The sequence below is a fragment of the Acipenser ruthenus genome, chromosome 5 (assembly GCF_902713425.1).
Source record: "Acipenser ruthenus chromosome 5, fAciRut3.2 maternal haplotype, whole genome shotgun sequence".
Lineage (NCBI taxonomy): Eukaryota > Metazoa > Chordata > Actinopteri > Acipenseriformes > Acipenseridae > Acipenser > Acipenser ruthenus.
This window is the reverse complement of record NC_081193.1, coordinates 78,306,958-78,324,556: the sequence shown is the minus strand read 5'-3', so window position 1 is coordinate 78,324,556 and position 17,599 is coordinate 78,306,958.

Sequence of the window (17,599 nt, the reverse complement as noted above, 5' to 3'; positions counted from 1 at the left end):
CCATAGCTACTCTTCAGGGTTTCATGGGGGAGGGGCAAATCCCCCAAATGCTAAATACTTGCAGCCATTTCTCTTCAGATCTGAGTGAGGCTGGACCTGAATATCAGATGAATGGTTGCCTCCTAGTCTGGGATCCAGACACCATGAATTGGGATGGGCCTGAGCCGGTCTGCTATACTCGGCAGGCCAGCTTTTTCAAACAGAGGTAGGCTACCTTGGCCCTTGAAGTCTTTGCTCCAACCATGTCCATAATTATTAAAGAGGAACAACTAATCGGCTGACCAGGATAGTTATATCATCTACGTTTTCAAATATTGATTTATTTACCTGTTTATTCTAATATGTGTGTTTTCTATAAATCATTTTATAATGTTGCCTCTCTGATCATTAGTTATTATTATTATTATTATTATTATTTATTTCTTAGCAGACGCCCTTATCCAGGGCGACTTACAATCGCAAGCAAATACAAATACATTCAAGTGTTACAATATAAGTCATACAATAAGAACAAGAAATACAATAATTCTCAAGTGTGACAAACCACAATTCAATAATACAGCAGATAATAGTGAAAGTTACATCAGGATATGATTAAATAGTGATAGTTACATCAGGATATGATTAAGTACAAAATACTACAGATTAAACACTTGGCAGATTACAATATTCTGAGGTACAGGATTAAATGCAGTAAAATAGGAGGCAGATAAGAGCAAAATTAAGCATATTTAAATGAAGGGTGATAGTGTCCCAGGATACAACAGAGGAGTTCTACAGGTGCTGTTTGAAGAGGTGAGTCTTAAGGAGGCGCCGGAATGTGGTCAGGGACTGGGCAGTCCTGACATCTGTAGGAAGGTCGTTCCACCACTGCGGAGCAAGGGTGGAGAAGGAGCGGGCTTTGGAGGCAGGGGAGCGTAGCGGTGGTAGAGCTAGTCTTCTAGTGCAGGCGGAGCGGAGAGGTCGAGTGGGGGTGTAGGGGGAGATGAGGGTCTGGAGGTAGCTGGGTGCAGACTGGTCAAGGCATCTGTAGGCTAGTACAAGAGTCTTGTCTTGTAGTTATCACTCTTACAAACTATTCCAGCTATGTGTTATATATATATATATATATATATATATATATATATATATATATATATATATATATATATATATATAAATATATATATATATATAAAAACGCAGAGCAGATATTTTTCTTCAGTCTCTTCAAAATCTCAACAAAACTTGATCAAAAATTGTATTTTATTTAAACACGTTTTGCTGACAGAGTGTCACATTGTCAGGATCGAAAACGCATGATGTACGCCAAAACATGTGAATATTCACCAAATTAACACCATTTGCTTAAGACTTGCAATATTCACATACATTCACTGCATGTGCAACATGCCGAGATGTGGCTATAAAAGTGGAGGGTTCTCAGCATGCATGTCTTATTGGTGTTTGCTGTAGACACATTTGAAGTTATGCCTAGACTTACCGAGGCTCAACGGGATAATGCTATTGGACGTTTGGAAGCCGGCGAATCTCAGTCCGCCGTAGCACGGCATCTGAATGTTTCCCAGAGCACTATAGGACGACTTTGGCACCGATACCAGCAGCGTGGAACAAACCAAGATCCGGTATACCACATGTGATGACGGCAGCCTAGGACAGATTTATACGCCTACGTCATTTACATGACAGGTTCACCACTGCAACCGCAACATCAGCACTACCAGGAATGCGTAGACTGTCAGAAACCGCCTACGGGAGGCAGGTGTCCGAGCAAGAAGGCCAGCTAGAGGAGTGATTCTTATGCCGCAACATCGTCGACTACAACTTCAGTGGTGTCATAATCACAGAGTAACGTGAGTGAAGAAACGTGGTGTTCAATGGTGAACCCAGATTTCTGCTTCGATGTACAGATGGAAGAGCACGGGTGTACAGGTAACATCATGAATGTTTTGGAGCCAGCTGTGTGCAACAGGTTGACAGACTTTGGTGGTGGGAGTGTCATGGTGTGGGCAGCAATCTCAGACAGTGGCAGAACCAGCCTATATTTTAATACTCCGTTGGTGCCTATCCAACACACTTATTTAATGTATTACTCTACCTTTACGCAGACCACGTTAAGTCTCCGGCATTGTCAGAGTTTCTCAGTTTCAAGGAATGAAATGTCGGCAATGTTAAACAAAAAATAATCATAAAAGGGATTTACAACCTATGGTGCAGGTATGTTTCTCAACCTTTGAACTGTTAAAACGAAGTGAATGTGTGTATGTAATGTACATTGGGGCTTCATGTTTTATGTAAGTTACTATAAATGGGTTTCAGACCGCACACCCTGCACAACTTTCCTGGTAAAAGGAGGACACATTGGACTGCCATTACACTTATCAGAGACCTTATTATAGTATATTTTTTGTAAGAGGAGACCTATATCTGTTCAGGAGTGCAAATATATTAGTAATCCAGGGATTAGAGTGGAGAACAATGAATAGTATTGTTCTCACCCCCACTCTCCCTGTAGATCATTGGTTGCTTCCAAACTTTGCCTGTAGCGTGTATGTGTATAGTGCTTGGTATGTTCATGTTATTTTATAGTAAATTGGGTGTAAATGTATTTATTGTTAATACTTGATTTTTTTGTTTTGTTTTTTTTGTTTGGGAGGTGGCGTGTACTTTTAATTGTCAATTGTTAAGTGACCTTATTGTTTATTTTTGCAGGCTAACATTAGGGTTATGAAAGAATATGGTGCTGTTTTAAAAAATGAGAGAGGAAAAACCTTGCCACTTAGAATTTTTCCTGGAAGTTTAAAAAGTTATGTTGCGTGCATCAGAAATAAACTTAAAGCTTTTAATCACGATTTTCCAAAGGGTCCATATGTTTTTTTGCATTCTGATGACGCTATTGTGGATAAGGGCCCTGGCTGTGAAACACATTTTAGCACACAGCCCATATATTGTAGTGATTACCAGGACATGGTAGAAAGCACAGAGAAGACCGGCTGTAACTGTCTTCTATTCCTTTTGTTCCTATGTGTTTTGTGCCAATGAAAGATAACTGTCTATGTCTCTGGAGTGCTAGGTTGAACAATCTGACGACATTTCCAATTATGTTAAGTATTCCTGTATAATGTTTTTAAAAGTATAATGAAAAGTGAAATTGTGTTCATCTTTGTATACAAAACAAAGGTCTTAATCAAGAGTATGGTGATCTCTTGGCTTAATCAATGTACAATACAGTGATTTTTGTTTTTAATTTAACGTAACTATTTAAATGCAATAATAAGATTATAGGTTTTATAGATATTTGCTGTATTCTTAGTTTATTTTATGTTTTAATTAAATTTGATTACAATGTCTCATACAAATACTGCATTTATTAAAATGCATCCAATATCTGTATTTAAGTTTTAAAATAATTTATTTAATGTTTTTAACTTTGAATATTAAATCTATAAACTGACTAACTGTATTGCTGAAAACAAATTAATAAACATGCATTTAGAACATTGTGTAGTTTTTTTGTTTTAGATAAGAGGTATATAATTAACAATAAATAAATACATAAATAAATAAATAAATACGCAACAAAATGAAAGTTTCCTGCAACCTTATTGTGGATTAGCTGCTACCAGTTTTTGCAACCTTTTTGCCACTAGGTTCCAAATAAAAATGTTGCAGCAACCTAATTTGCATGATAAATTGTGGATTATCTGCAATAATGCTGCAATCTGGTTACAGGAGGGTTTCAGCAATATTGCTGGTATATACCAACAGCATGTTGTGGCAGCTTGTGTACAGGTGCAGGAGTGATGCAGTGCGCAATGAACAAACAGAGAATTGTAATCCAGCTGGAAACAGGTTTTATTGATTATAATCCCAGTCTGGTGACCAAACAGTAAATCCAGGCAATACACAACAATTTGTAATGCACTGGAAGAAAATAAATCGGTTACAGTCCCAAATAATAAACACATGTATCTTTCCCACAATGTACAAAACATGGTCACCAGTCCTGGGTGCGTGCTGTAGTGCTCGTGGTGGGTGACACAAGTTTATTCGTGACAAAAGTCAAGTGCTGTTCTGGGTTTTGTGCTGGCCCTTGGCGACAACTCCGGAACGTGTTCATTGTCTAATAATAACAAACAAACAATTATAGACAAGCAAAACAAAACACTCACAGTACTTTTCTCACTGGGTCTCCCACGGGTCCTTACAGGTTTAATCTGCAAACCAAATGAAGGAACGATCCTCCACCCCCTTTTATGCTGTCACACATGGCCCTGCGTTCTTGCATCTGAGTCTCGCCTTCATCCAGACGGGCCGAATTCCCGACCCTGGGAAAGACCTCTGTTCTCACTGCTTAGCGTCCTCACAGGTTGAGAGATTTCCAACCAAGAATCATTGTATTTCTGTCACACAGCTTTCATTTTTTTGTTTAGGGTTATCATTAGGCGTTTTGTTGTGCATTGTTATTGCATTGTTTTGGAGGCTCCAGTCACTATGGTAACAATGTATCAAGAGAGGCAGGAATTCAAAGGGCGGGGAATAATGGCTGCCTTTTCCACTTAACTGTATTAGGTTAAGTTGAAAATGCCCAGGGGCATGCAATATGAATAAAAGTAATTTTAAGGGTAAAAGGGAAATATTAAATAGGTGTCAGAATTCACACAAAGCTGATGTCTTCTTTGTGACTACTGACTAATCTGCATACACCACCCCCAAGGTATGTTGGCATGAGTGAATCAAAGTGCCACTTGCTAAATGTCTTTTAATACCTATCCTAATGAACAGATTACTAAGTGTGATTTCGATTTGAAGTACTATACTAATAATAACATGCCAAATCCCTATTCGAATGTTATGTATTGTACTATTTACTCTGGGCTAAGTCGAGTTGACGCTATTTCACACTCTTATAATCTAATTTTATCAAAGCGGACTGATTACATTCACGCTTGTTTCCCAGGCACGCACAAAATAAGTAAAAAGGAAATAACAACTCGCACAGCTCTAAATTAAAGGAATCTAAAATAAAGGAAACCCCTCAGCAATGGTACTGTACATGCGATGTAGAGGGTATTACCTCTTGTGTAAAACAGTGATGACCATGCAATTATTACTATTTCTCAATTGGTGCACAAGGCATCCCACCTCTGCAGGGCAACATTGTCAAGGGCCAGAATTTAAACATTTCTCTTCCCAGGATATTGAAAGCTGATGCTGTCATGTTGTCTCTGAACCTTAAGGTGGCAGAAAAAGATGGGTCTTCATCAGAAATGAGACTTTGTATAAAATTATATATAAAGTTATATATATACAGTATATATATATATATATATATATATATATATATATATATATATATGGTATAAAAAATGATCTAAAATGCTCTCTTGGTCATTAAGATGATCTTGAGGTCACTTTTATCGCATTTTATAGATAAGCATAGATATAGCAAAGCTATAGATGCAATATTATGGCAAAACTGAGGTGTTCTCTAAAAACAATATGATTATGGGCAGTGACATTACTTTAGACCCAACATGTGGATAGGCAAATCCACATGTTGAGTCTAGAAAATAAATTGCAACGGAACGAGGCAACAACAGTAACCTAGGATGGTGTAAGAGTATTCCAATGTGTTAGCTCTTTGCTGTGTACATGTGTTATTCATGGTTTAACGTTATCAACACAGCTCCTGCTAGGAGCCCATGCAGCTGGCTTTACAACACATGCTGTGCTCCACCTAGGCTTTCTCAATCAAACCTGTTATTAAATAAATAATTGGTCATAATTAAATGGGGTAACATGACGGAGCGAGACTGACACCACAAAGGGCCCATCCACAATACAGCTATTGTTTTTTTATGATCCTTTTAACAATTATACAGCTGGTCTGATCCCGTTTTAAGGGAGTCAGTGCACAGAGTTTTCTAAGACAATTATTTCCAAATGCCGGGTCTTACAATATAATGATCATGCATGCAAGGGTTTCAATTAGATGCTGTGTGGTCCAGTGGTTAAAGAAAAGAGCTTATAACCAGGAGGTCCCAGGTTCAAATCCCACCTCAGCCACTGACTCATTGTGTGACCCTGAGCAAGTCACTTAACCTCCTTGTGCTCCGTCTTTCGGGTGAGACGTAATTGTAAGTGACTCTGCAGCTGATGCATAGTTCACACACCCTAGTCTCTGTAAGTTGCCTTGGTTAAAGGCGTCTGCTAAATAAACAAATAATAGTGGTACACAACACAGGTTTGAACTGCCTAAGTTCAGTTTATTATAACTGAGTCCTGCAGTCACAGTGGTCTACATTCAGGCAGACACAGCAAGCTCTGATGATTTCAGAGGACCAACTCGTAGAAAAATGGTCAGCAAAAACATTTGAGCAGCAGTGTGGAGTAGTGGTTAGGGATCTGGACTCTTGGCCGGAGGGTCGTGGGTTCAATCCCAGGTGGGGGACACTACTCCTGTACCCTTGAGGTACTTTACCTAGATTGCTCCAGTAAAAACCCAACTGTATAAATGGGTAATTTTATGTAAAAATAAGGTGATATCTAGTAACAATTGTAAGTTGCCCTGGATAAGGACGTCTGCTAAGAAATAAATAATAATAATAAAGTATAATAAGTCAATGTGTATCTCATTTAATATAATTTAATTTTAAAGTTAACACCCTGTAACAAATATCACTGCAATTTTTATAAAACCATATTTTGGTATTTTATTTTTTTATTCACACATCAGAGCTAAAAGAAAAAAAAAGCAACTTGATAATTAAGTTTTTTCTACTTTTACACCAGGAGGAAGATATTTTTTCTTTTAAACCGTGTATCCATCCAGTTCATGCGCCCTCCTGCAACACTGCTGATGCTTTCATTTAAATGAGTGATTCATTGTGGGCACAGAAAAACAGCACTGTTGCAAGACAGAGCTTAATCTGGATATACTGTGAGCCTTAGAAGAGATTTTCTTCTCCTCTCTGCAATGTGATCAGCACAGGACAAGGCAAAGGTAATGGAATGTGTTCTTTAATACTAAATTATTCCCCATAACTAGGGCTACGATCCAAAATCTGGTGGCACCCTCAAAAGCTCCTCTCTGTCAACATAGCACTGAAGGGATTAAATGGAGGAGACTGTGACTGAACCAATGCCCTTTCAGTCTACCAGATCCAAAAAGATTAAAATGGCCTTTTGGCCCTAAATGTTTAGCCCATTATGTTTAGCCCATTAAATATTTGTTTATAGTAAAAGTATTACATAACTGAAGTCCAATTTATGACTTCTGTTTCATGCTTAAGTATTTTTCAACTTTAAAATTAAATTTTTTGTCATTAAAAATGCAACTGCCTTCATAATATACACAAGCTTACCAGCAGTGTTGTGTTAAATTTGATGTTTCTATTATTACAGTAACATTACCACAACAAACAACAAATGAATGAATCACTAGCCTATGCAAAATGGAATTAAGTGTGGTGCATTCAAGGGTTGACATCTTTACACAAAATATGATGCAGTCACTTAAGGGCAACAATTAAATATCATCATCACATTTCTAGAATTCCAGAAAGCTATTATAAAATCCTTTATTGTTCCACACAGTATATTAATGCATATTATTGGGTTTCTTGTAATCCTGCTGACACTTATGACAGGACTACAATGACAATTGTTGTAAATATTGACTTGCATACATGTTTATACAGGGTGGTTCCACAGTCATTTGCCTTGAGCAGTTAGCAGCTGCCAGAAATAAAAAAAACAAAAACAAACTCAGTTAATGTGGTCTAAGCTTCATACTTCACAGTAGAACAAAGAAGAGTTGACAAAGTTAACCCAAACAAATTATTTAACATCTCCACTATATATCAACTCCCTGTGATTCAGTCTGAGGAATGAATCATTATAGCAATTATGGAGATATATTGTTGTCATTTAAAGATGAGTGATTACATTTTCGACACTTTGGCATGGAACAATGCTTCTGTATAAAGAATGTCACCAATCCCTTGGCAAGCCTGTTGGCCATTCCCTGTGTGGAGTGTTTGATTATATCACTGTGCTGTGCTACTGTATTGTTACTCTATCCTGCGTCCTACTGAGAAAGAGTCTGAAGGACCCATGACAAATTTTGTAGTACCCTTATCTTCAGGTCAGTGACTGAAGACTGAGCCCTGGTCTCTGGGTTGAGAGACGAATACACTTTCTGCTATGCTCAAGAACCTGCTCACAGAGCAGAAAGACACATCTTAATATTACAGTGGCACATTAAGGACATGGGAAACAAATAACATAAAAATGTGGTTTTTCAGGATCACATGATAAATTACCTTATGCCAAGATCCTGAGATAATTTGTCTTATGATCTTGACATAACAATTTGAAATGTCAAGACTATATATCTTGTGATTTCAGCATCATTTTTTTTTCTTTTTTCTACGAGCCACTGTATAATACAGTTGATTACTCTTACAATTGGAAAGGAATTTAATTGAGTGAATAAAACTTACTAATTTCTTACATTTCATCATATACATGACTGGAACTATTATGTACATTTCTATCCAAGTAGGCTTTTTCCAGAAACCAGTAATGGCAGTGCATCATACAACACTTACAAGTTTCACATTGATGTCAAAGTATCATCTATTTTCACAAAACTTGGTCTTACAATAAAAACTTCCCTTTCCTTATTTTCCACCTGAAAAAAATCCAGCCATTTAGTCCTGCCTTAATAATAATATTATAGTCCAAGAAATTTGGTTGTCAGATTGGTAGGTTAGGTTGAGAGGGACTAAGACGGCACAGATATCCTGAATATCAATAATCCAGTCGTTTATTCACCAGTCACAAACACACATGCAAGTGAATTTTTTTTTTATTGAAAACACAGACTTATTGGTCATAGGTTTCTGGCAATTCCCAGGCAGGTTACAATTAGCTGTCCCAATATTATGTAGTTACCACTTGCAGTATATTAATAATTAACCATTGAGACACCGGAAACCAACGGAGTACAAGAAGCTTGATAACATGCAAACTCAAGCTGTGCAGCAAAACTGCTACGTGTATTCTTACTCATTAAATTTAAATAATTCATATTTTTTCAATGCATCAAACACCCAGTAAACAGCTTATCTGGAGCGATGAGTAGATCAATCAGAAATTCCTAGAAAACAGACTATTTTATATTTTAATTATTTGTTTATAGTAAAAGTATTACATAACTGAAGTCCAATTTATGACTTCTGTTTCATGCCCTTTCAGTCTACCAGATCCAAAAAGATTAAAATGGCCTTTTGGCCCTAAATGTTTAGCCCATTATGTTTAGCCCATTAAATATTTGTTTATAGTAAAAGTATTACATAACTGAAGTCCAATTTATGACTTCTGTTTCATGCTTAAGTATTTTTCAACTTTAAAATTAATTTTTTTGTCATTAAAAATGCAACTGCCTTCATAATATACACAAGCTTACCAGCAGTGTTGTGTTAAATTTGATGTTTCTATTATTACAGTAACATTACCACAACAAACAATAAATGAATGAATCACTAGCCTATGCAAAATGGAATTAAGTGTGGTGCATTCAAGGGTTGACATCTTTACACAAAATATGATGCAGTCACTTAAGGGCAACAAGTAAATATCATCATCACATTTCTAGAATTCCAGAAAGCTATTATAAAATCCTTTATTGTTCCACACAGTATATTAATGCATATTATTGGGTTTCTTGTAATCCTGCTGACACTTTTGACAGGACTACAATGACAATTGTTGTAAATATTGACTTGCATACATGTTTATACAGGGTGGTTCCACAGTCATTTGCCTTGAGCAGTTAACAGCTGCCAGAAATAAAAAACAAAAACAAACTCAGTTTGCCCGGATAGTATGGGTTGCTGAGAGGTGTTTCTCATAAACATACTACAGCTGTCAGAGTAGCAATGCATATGAACCAGCTCATTGCACAGTCCCCGGATACACAGAGAGCTGCTGAACAGTTTGAATAAAGCCTTCCCCATCTCCACAACTGATTGTTTTTTTCATATTGCACTTAATGTGGTCTAAGCCTTATACTTCACTGTAGAACAAAGAAGAGTTGACAAAGTTAACCCAAACAAATTATTTAACAGCAGCAGAGGAAACAGAACCAAATGACACCGTTGAACTTTAAGTGGAGACCTATGGTTGAAATGGAAACCCCAGTCCCACTTGTTGCCAGTTCACTTTGAATATATTTGTTAGTCAATCTCCGATTGTTATTAACCTTCCTCACAATTCTTCTACTTGTTCTTGGTGAAAGAACCTTCTTTCTTCCAGACCGAGAGCGTTGTGACAGTACCATTGGGGTATGTAAATGTTCGACTACAACTGTGTGTGTGTGTGTGTGTGTATATATATATATATATATATATATATATATATATATATAGTGGGCGTGTGGGTCACACAGAGAAGGCAGACAGGTGTTTTCCAGTCAAAACCGAAGGTTTATTGATTTAAACAGAAAAGACAATCGCGTTACTCAGAAGTAATCAAACTGGCAATAAACAATTCAAACAGGATTCAAAAATAAAATTAAAAAACGATGTAATCCAATTGGACCATTAACCATGGCCAGCTGGCGGAAGAGTGTTTTTGTCCGGCAGTGCCTGGCCAATAACTGTCCCGAACGTCCATGCGGGAGTCTCCGTTTCTGTCCAGTTGTTGTTCTATTAAACCAGCGCACTCTGTCTCCAAATCCCCGGTTGGAACTCCAAACATCTGACAGCTTTTCATGACAGGTATTCTTATCTCTAAGGCTCCTGTTTCCGGCATAGATGAACCCAGCTTAGGTCGAAAAGAGACGCCTGACTAGCTGTAGAGGCTCTCTTTTACCAGCCCCTCATCAGCCAGGAATTTGGCTGATACAGGCTGCAGGTGTGGGACAATTAAGGCTAATGAGATCATACCATGTTCAAACAATAATTGCCTATCTAACCGCACCTGCAGCCTGTTCACCTGTTAACTCCTTGACGTCATGGCAGGTACGGGCTCTGCCCACAGGTCCCTCCGATCTTTATTGGCAACATCTGTGGGAGCGCCCCCAGCCTGCCATGAACGTCTCCTGGTAGTGAACTTGGGAGCTGGCTCACTATATATATATATATATATATATATATATATAAAATGCATTGTACAGATGTTGTTTACATTTAACAAAAACAATGTTATTTGGATTCTTGCACCCTTGCATGTATAGATATGTTATCCGTGACTAGGTAAAACCCAGAACGGTGAAACGCCGAAACTCTGGCACATTTTGATGTGTAAAAATATATTTTCAAAGGATTCATAATATAAAAAGAAAATATCAAGACAAGATTTTGTTATTATTATAATAAAAATACAAACTTTTATTCTGAGTTCAGCCTTTCCGGCATTCCAGGTTTCACCCAGTCCCATGTTATCCTTCAGGCAACCTCTGCAGCAACAAACCACAACTCTACTCCCGCTATTTATTTCAACAATGTCGCAAGACTCTCGCAGATATTTAAATTAGTATTTTGCTGCTCTTTTCATTAACATATTTTCTCTTAGTACAGACGACAAAATGTATACATTGCTAGTCTCGCAACGAAAATGCAAATTGCAGTAGGTTTGCGCTGCGACTTTCCCATTTTTGTACACCCAATGAGGATTATTGCCAGTATTGTCTTCTACAGCCATTGAATTGCTATAGTATTTTCCTCAAAGATAGCAGCAGCAGCAGCAGCAAATTAGCCATTCTAACAGCAATAAGTACATACTCAACCAACAAGGTATCAGATAACACCACAGTAATGTTTATCAGGGCCCTGGGGCTGATGGATAGATGTTATATCATGAAATACTGTACACCAGAGCTTGCAGATTCCAGGGGCTAATTTACAATCAAATTAGACGTACTACAATGGTAATTATTTTATAGGAATGCTGGAATGTATCATTATGTGTAATTGCATGATGCCTAGGGAGGCTCAGGGTGACAGTTTTAATCAAAGATACAGGTGTTTTCTGAAAGGTGAAAAACACCCATTCAACTTCTTTATACAATTCTATTATAGTAAACCATTGTAAAAGAATAGCTAAGTGTGGTCACAGAGAAACATGGTAACACATGGTTAAGTAATTAAATAGCATAGCACAATTACCATGCCAAGCCGTCCATTTTGTCCCATCTAAAACATCTCTGCACCGTACCAAATGGCATTCAATGGCAAAACAGAGACACTACTATGGTTCTGTAATGGTTAATGGTTGGACAAAGACAGAGCTATTGGTGGAATATTACCACCAATGTAATAACATTTACATATTTTGAAATGCCACTGCTCTTAAAATGGTATGAACAAATATTGTGAGACTGGATAAGGGTTGCTGTGCAATATTTGTTTCAAGTTCATTGGATTCCCTTTACTGAGAAAGCTGTGGGGTCTGCTAATGGTTCTGTAAGGGTTGCTGCAGGGTAATGCAATTTTATTTGAACTTTTCATTAAGGGCACTCATGGAAGCTTGTGATTTGTGTGTGTGTGTGTGTGTGTGTGTGTGTGTTTTGCGCACCATTCTTATCTGAGTTTACATAACGGTCGTGTTAGTATGTCTATTATGCTTATACACTATGCTTATACTCTTATACTTATCTCAGAGATAAAACTTGTGTCCTAGAATTTCTGAAAGAACCTAGCCCACTGAGTGTGTTTATTTGATTCTTATTTATTATTGATTTTATTTCCTTGATCAATGTTTAACTTGGAAGGCGTGTAATATCAGTGTCTGTGTTTGAACACAGGTTAATATAGACCTGCTTGATTGCGAAGACAATACACTGATGGGAAGCAAGCCAATTCAGGGCTATAGATGGAATATTATTATTATTATTATTATTTGTTTATTTAGCAGACGCCTTTATCCAAGGTGACTGTGGCAAAGTGGTGAATACGTGCAGGCCCGGAAGAAACAGACAGACAGAGACAGCGAGGTTGGTGAAGCTGAGCACTTGGTTGTGCTCAGCATTTAATAAACAAAACAAGAGAACACAAAAACAGGACACGACACTCTATGCCAAAATAAATATATAAACAAAACGTACTAAACACTAAACAGACAAACGAACAAACACGGTGAGTAAAAACAACTATCAATTTAATTTACTTTATTTCACCTTCTCCTTCTATCTCTCCCTTTCTCCACTGACCGAACACCCAACCCCGAGTGAGTGCTACGTGTCTCTATATATACTGTTGTGCTGGGATTCAATTACTAATTAATTATTTACTTGAATCCCAGCACGTGAATTCATTACGTGCAACCCCATGCTCACATATTATTACAGACTTTAAATGCACGTGAAGTGCAATCCCGTGCCTAAATATAATTATACAATTTTAAATCACACGTGAAACACAGACCCGTTTATATCCCATGTACCAATGACTATACACCAACATTTACACACAACACACAACATACAACACAGAAATGCACACAAGGGCAGGGCACATTGCCACAGCGACTTACAGAGACTAAGGTGTGTGAACTACGCATCAGCTGCAGAGTCACTTACAATTACATCTCACCCGAAAGACGGAGCACAAGGAGGTTAAGTGACTTGCTCAGGGTCACACAATGAGTCAGTGGCTGAGGTGGGATTTGAACCGGGGACCTCCTGGTTACAAGCCCTTTTCTTTAACCACTGGACCACACAATCTTGAGAAAGTGTGTCACTTCCTTGCAAACTAACAATACCTATATTTTTTATAATAAAAGGTTGGCTGAAATATGTAACTAATATAATTGTTTCTATCGCAGTTACAAGGTGGTGCTTCAAGTCAAAGTTTAATAAACACCAAGAGAAGATTGTACTTGTAAATGGACAGGGCTAATATATATATATATATATATATATATATATATATATATATATATATATATATATAAATTGAATAGATTTTTTGCCAATTCTCTTATTTTGGTATTCTTAAAGTAATAAATGCCTACACACCAAACAGGGATTGTGATGGTTTACATGGCATTCCACACAATAAATATTGTTTTTAGACGTACAGTTTCACAATTTTTATTTTTAAATTGCATTTATTTTAGTTTTGATTCTTATGTTGTAGCCCCCCTCTCACGTTCCTTTGTAAGGTTAGTTTGTATGCCTCTTGACACAAAACATCCTTCAAGTCAGTAAGCAATCTGCTTTTCCATACAGAAGCATAGGTAATATAAAAAACAACCGATTCATGTTTTAATTTTTAAAAATATTTTCCAAGTGTTCTACTTTTAACCATATCTTTCAAAACTTTGAACTATTTCAAAGATATCTATGTCAGATATAGAGGTCACACGTAGTGTTTGTACAGTGTTAGGTTATGTATTCAATATTTAATCAAAGGCTTTTTCATATACACATGAATGCACACTTGTAGCCTCATCCACGATAATGTTGTTGCGTAACATAAAAAAAGTCCTTCTACAAGTTTACAAGTTTAAATGTCACTCTCTTAATACTCTGTGGCAGGGTGAAAGCCCTGCCGGTGCACAGGTGTGTGTATGTGTTGATGTGGGGAATATGGGGTTGTCAGGGAGGGGGTTAAATTTCTCCCTGTCAAAACACGTGGGAATGTGGCTGGAGCCAACAATTGAATAAATGATTAACTGATTAATCCACAGATGTATAAAATAGGTGTTCATGGGTGTCAGGCAGGAAGGGGTAGGACTGATGTTGGTGTTAGAGGTGGAGGGCTGTGTTCTGTGTTCTGTGTTCCATGTTCCGCAGTCCGTGCTGTGCTGTCCCGTTTTTTGTATAACCTTTTGTTTTGGCCATTGCGCATTTTATTTTGTTAATCTGTTTTGTTTATTTTGCTTGTTTAGTGTACTGTCTTTGCTTATTATTAAACATGTGCATTAGCACTTTATGCTTGCAGGGTCTGTGTCCGAGTCTCGCTTCCTGGTAGAAACAGCCTTGCCAGTGACACTACCTTGGCTGTCACATACCCTTGTGAGCTAGACTTGGTGCTGATACAGTATTTAAAACTAGGATGATGAAACAATGATAGGGGGAAAGCCAGACGGTAGGTAATTCGTTCAGACATTCAAAAACACTGCTTAAAAAATCAAAGGTAAAACTTTAAAGAAACTAAGTCAAGTAGTAGACAAATGTTTTCATCAGTGCATTAGACTAATTATACTAAATAAGGTAATGTTGTGTTTTCTTAACCCTGTCAAAGCACTGTATAGACAGAACGTACCTATCCAAACACCTCCAAACCTCCCAATGTATCTGTTGGCGTTCACTTCTGTCATCCCTGCAGAATACAGACGCAATGCTGTCATCTAGTGGCTACTAGAGGTACATTTTTAATGCTGGTTTTCACTTTTACCACAGTAAAATTCTTTGTTTTTTGTTTTTTTTTATACAGAGTTTTGAAACATTATTAACCAAATGGCTTGTTTCACAGATCCCAAATAGCACTAGTCTTGGATGACCTTGCTTAGCGTCATATTTGGTGGTACAAGATTAAAGCTCATCAGGGTCTGTAAAGCCCCTCATAGGTGTTTATCATCAGTGATGATTATTGAGGTGCTGTGATTGAAATGTCCCAAACGCCTTGATTTCTAGGGAAGAAGCCCATGGCACCACCTAGCCCCCTTGCTTGATCTGTCTATAAACTCCCATGCATTTCAAATTGTAAAAGGAGTTTGTGACAACGATAGAGTCATTTTGAATATCACATTAAAGGGTCAAATTTAAATTTGAATGTTATGTAAATTGCAGTGGCCTATGGCAAAGACTCACTTTCCCAAGCAATGTCTTCATGCTGTTCACAGTAAGTACAAAACCTGCTTCCCTCCACGATTTTGAAATTATTACTGCACTTGCACGCCTATGACAAATACCAGGGGGAAAGCATTTATGGAGAAAAAAGTCTATTTTTTCTTCTTGCACACTTATAAGAGTTTACTGCAGTATTTTTTGCAGTTTTTCCATACCTATAAACCTACAAACCACATTTGTTTTGCATATGTCTTCACAATGCATTTCCCATGTTTTGAAAGATAGTTGTTAACAGTTACAATAAAATGTGATTTACCTAGATTTTTCTGTGCTGATCTAAACTGTAGAGGTGCACCTTCTAAGATATTTAAAAGTTGACACAATGTGTTTGAAGAAAGTGTAACCCTCTAGATAAAATGAAATACATGTTAATAGTAAATGAATTGCATGTTAACAGTGCGGTCCTGGAATCTCCCCGTTTGGAACCCCCCTGTGATTCTGTGTGTTGATGTGGACCAGAGTTCTAAACAAACTCTCAGTTATTGGGTGTGTGTGGTGTAAAAAGAAATATGTGTTTGTGTGATACGGTTACAGTTTTGTGAACCAACAGCATGTAACAAAAGCAGTGTTATGCTAGTTAATAGACTACATGCATGAATCACAAACATTGTAACAAGTTAAAAAAAAAAAATCCTTTAATTGGGTTTTAGCAGTGCAAACAGCAAATGCGTGGCAAAAAGTATCTGCCATGAAAATAAAAATCACTACAGTTTAAAGACAAATATACAAATAGACTGGAGTGAAAAAAAATGGAGCCTGGTTTGCGTTTGAACTAGAAGTGTACTTAAAGCATGTTATATTTGTACTTAATATAAATGGCAAAACTGCTATGTGTAGATGCATATTTACATAATGAAACCAGTAAAATACCACAACTTATATCATAGTAAATAAAATATCTGTTTATTAACAGTAAAGTGCAGTATTCTCACTTCAAAACACACATATATGTCGTAGTCATAGTAGTTGTAGTATTGTTTTAATAGTGATCAGTTGTGCTGGGTTACCAATTTGTATAAGTACAAGAATTGATGTGAATAAGAATACATTTATACAACTGTTAAATATTTTGTCTTTCTTTAATTAATAGGCATCATTTTTAAGTACCACTGGTGGGGCAGATATATCTGAAATGACGAGGAGGATTTTAAAGAGGACACTAGACACAGATTTAGCAAAAAAAATAAAATAAACTGGGAGGGAAAGGGTCAAAAGAGTGCCTTCAGCAATCTTGAATTCAAAAATGTGGTGTTCCGTAAGTATCTACATTTAAGTTTAAATTTGTAGCACAATATATTTTATTTTTTTAAGAAACATAACTGTTTAAAGGGTGGTCTAGTTTATTTACCATAAATTTCAGAGTGCTGGGTTTATAAGGTTTTTCTGTGGTGCAAAGTTTGGAAAAGGTTCTAAACTCAAAGATACATTTTTTTTTTAACATTTAAATGGAGAGTACATACAAATACCTATATATAAAAACATGTTTTGTCTTTTTTGTTGTTGCTGTTATTAGAAAAACCTATACATGTTATGTTTTTTTTCTAATAATTCATATGCATATTTCTAATTTCTGCAGGATCGGTGAGGAAAAATCCACTTGCAGCTAATGCAACTGATGCTGCAATTGAAGACAACATCAAATCTTGGCTAAAATATGCTGCTGATCGAGATGGAGGGAGAAAACAAAGGCAAAGGCAGTAAGGTCAAGACTTAAAACTCATATGTCTTTGTCTA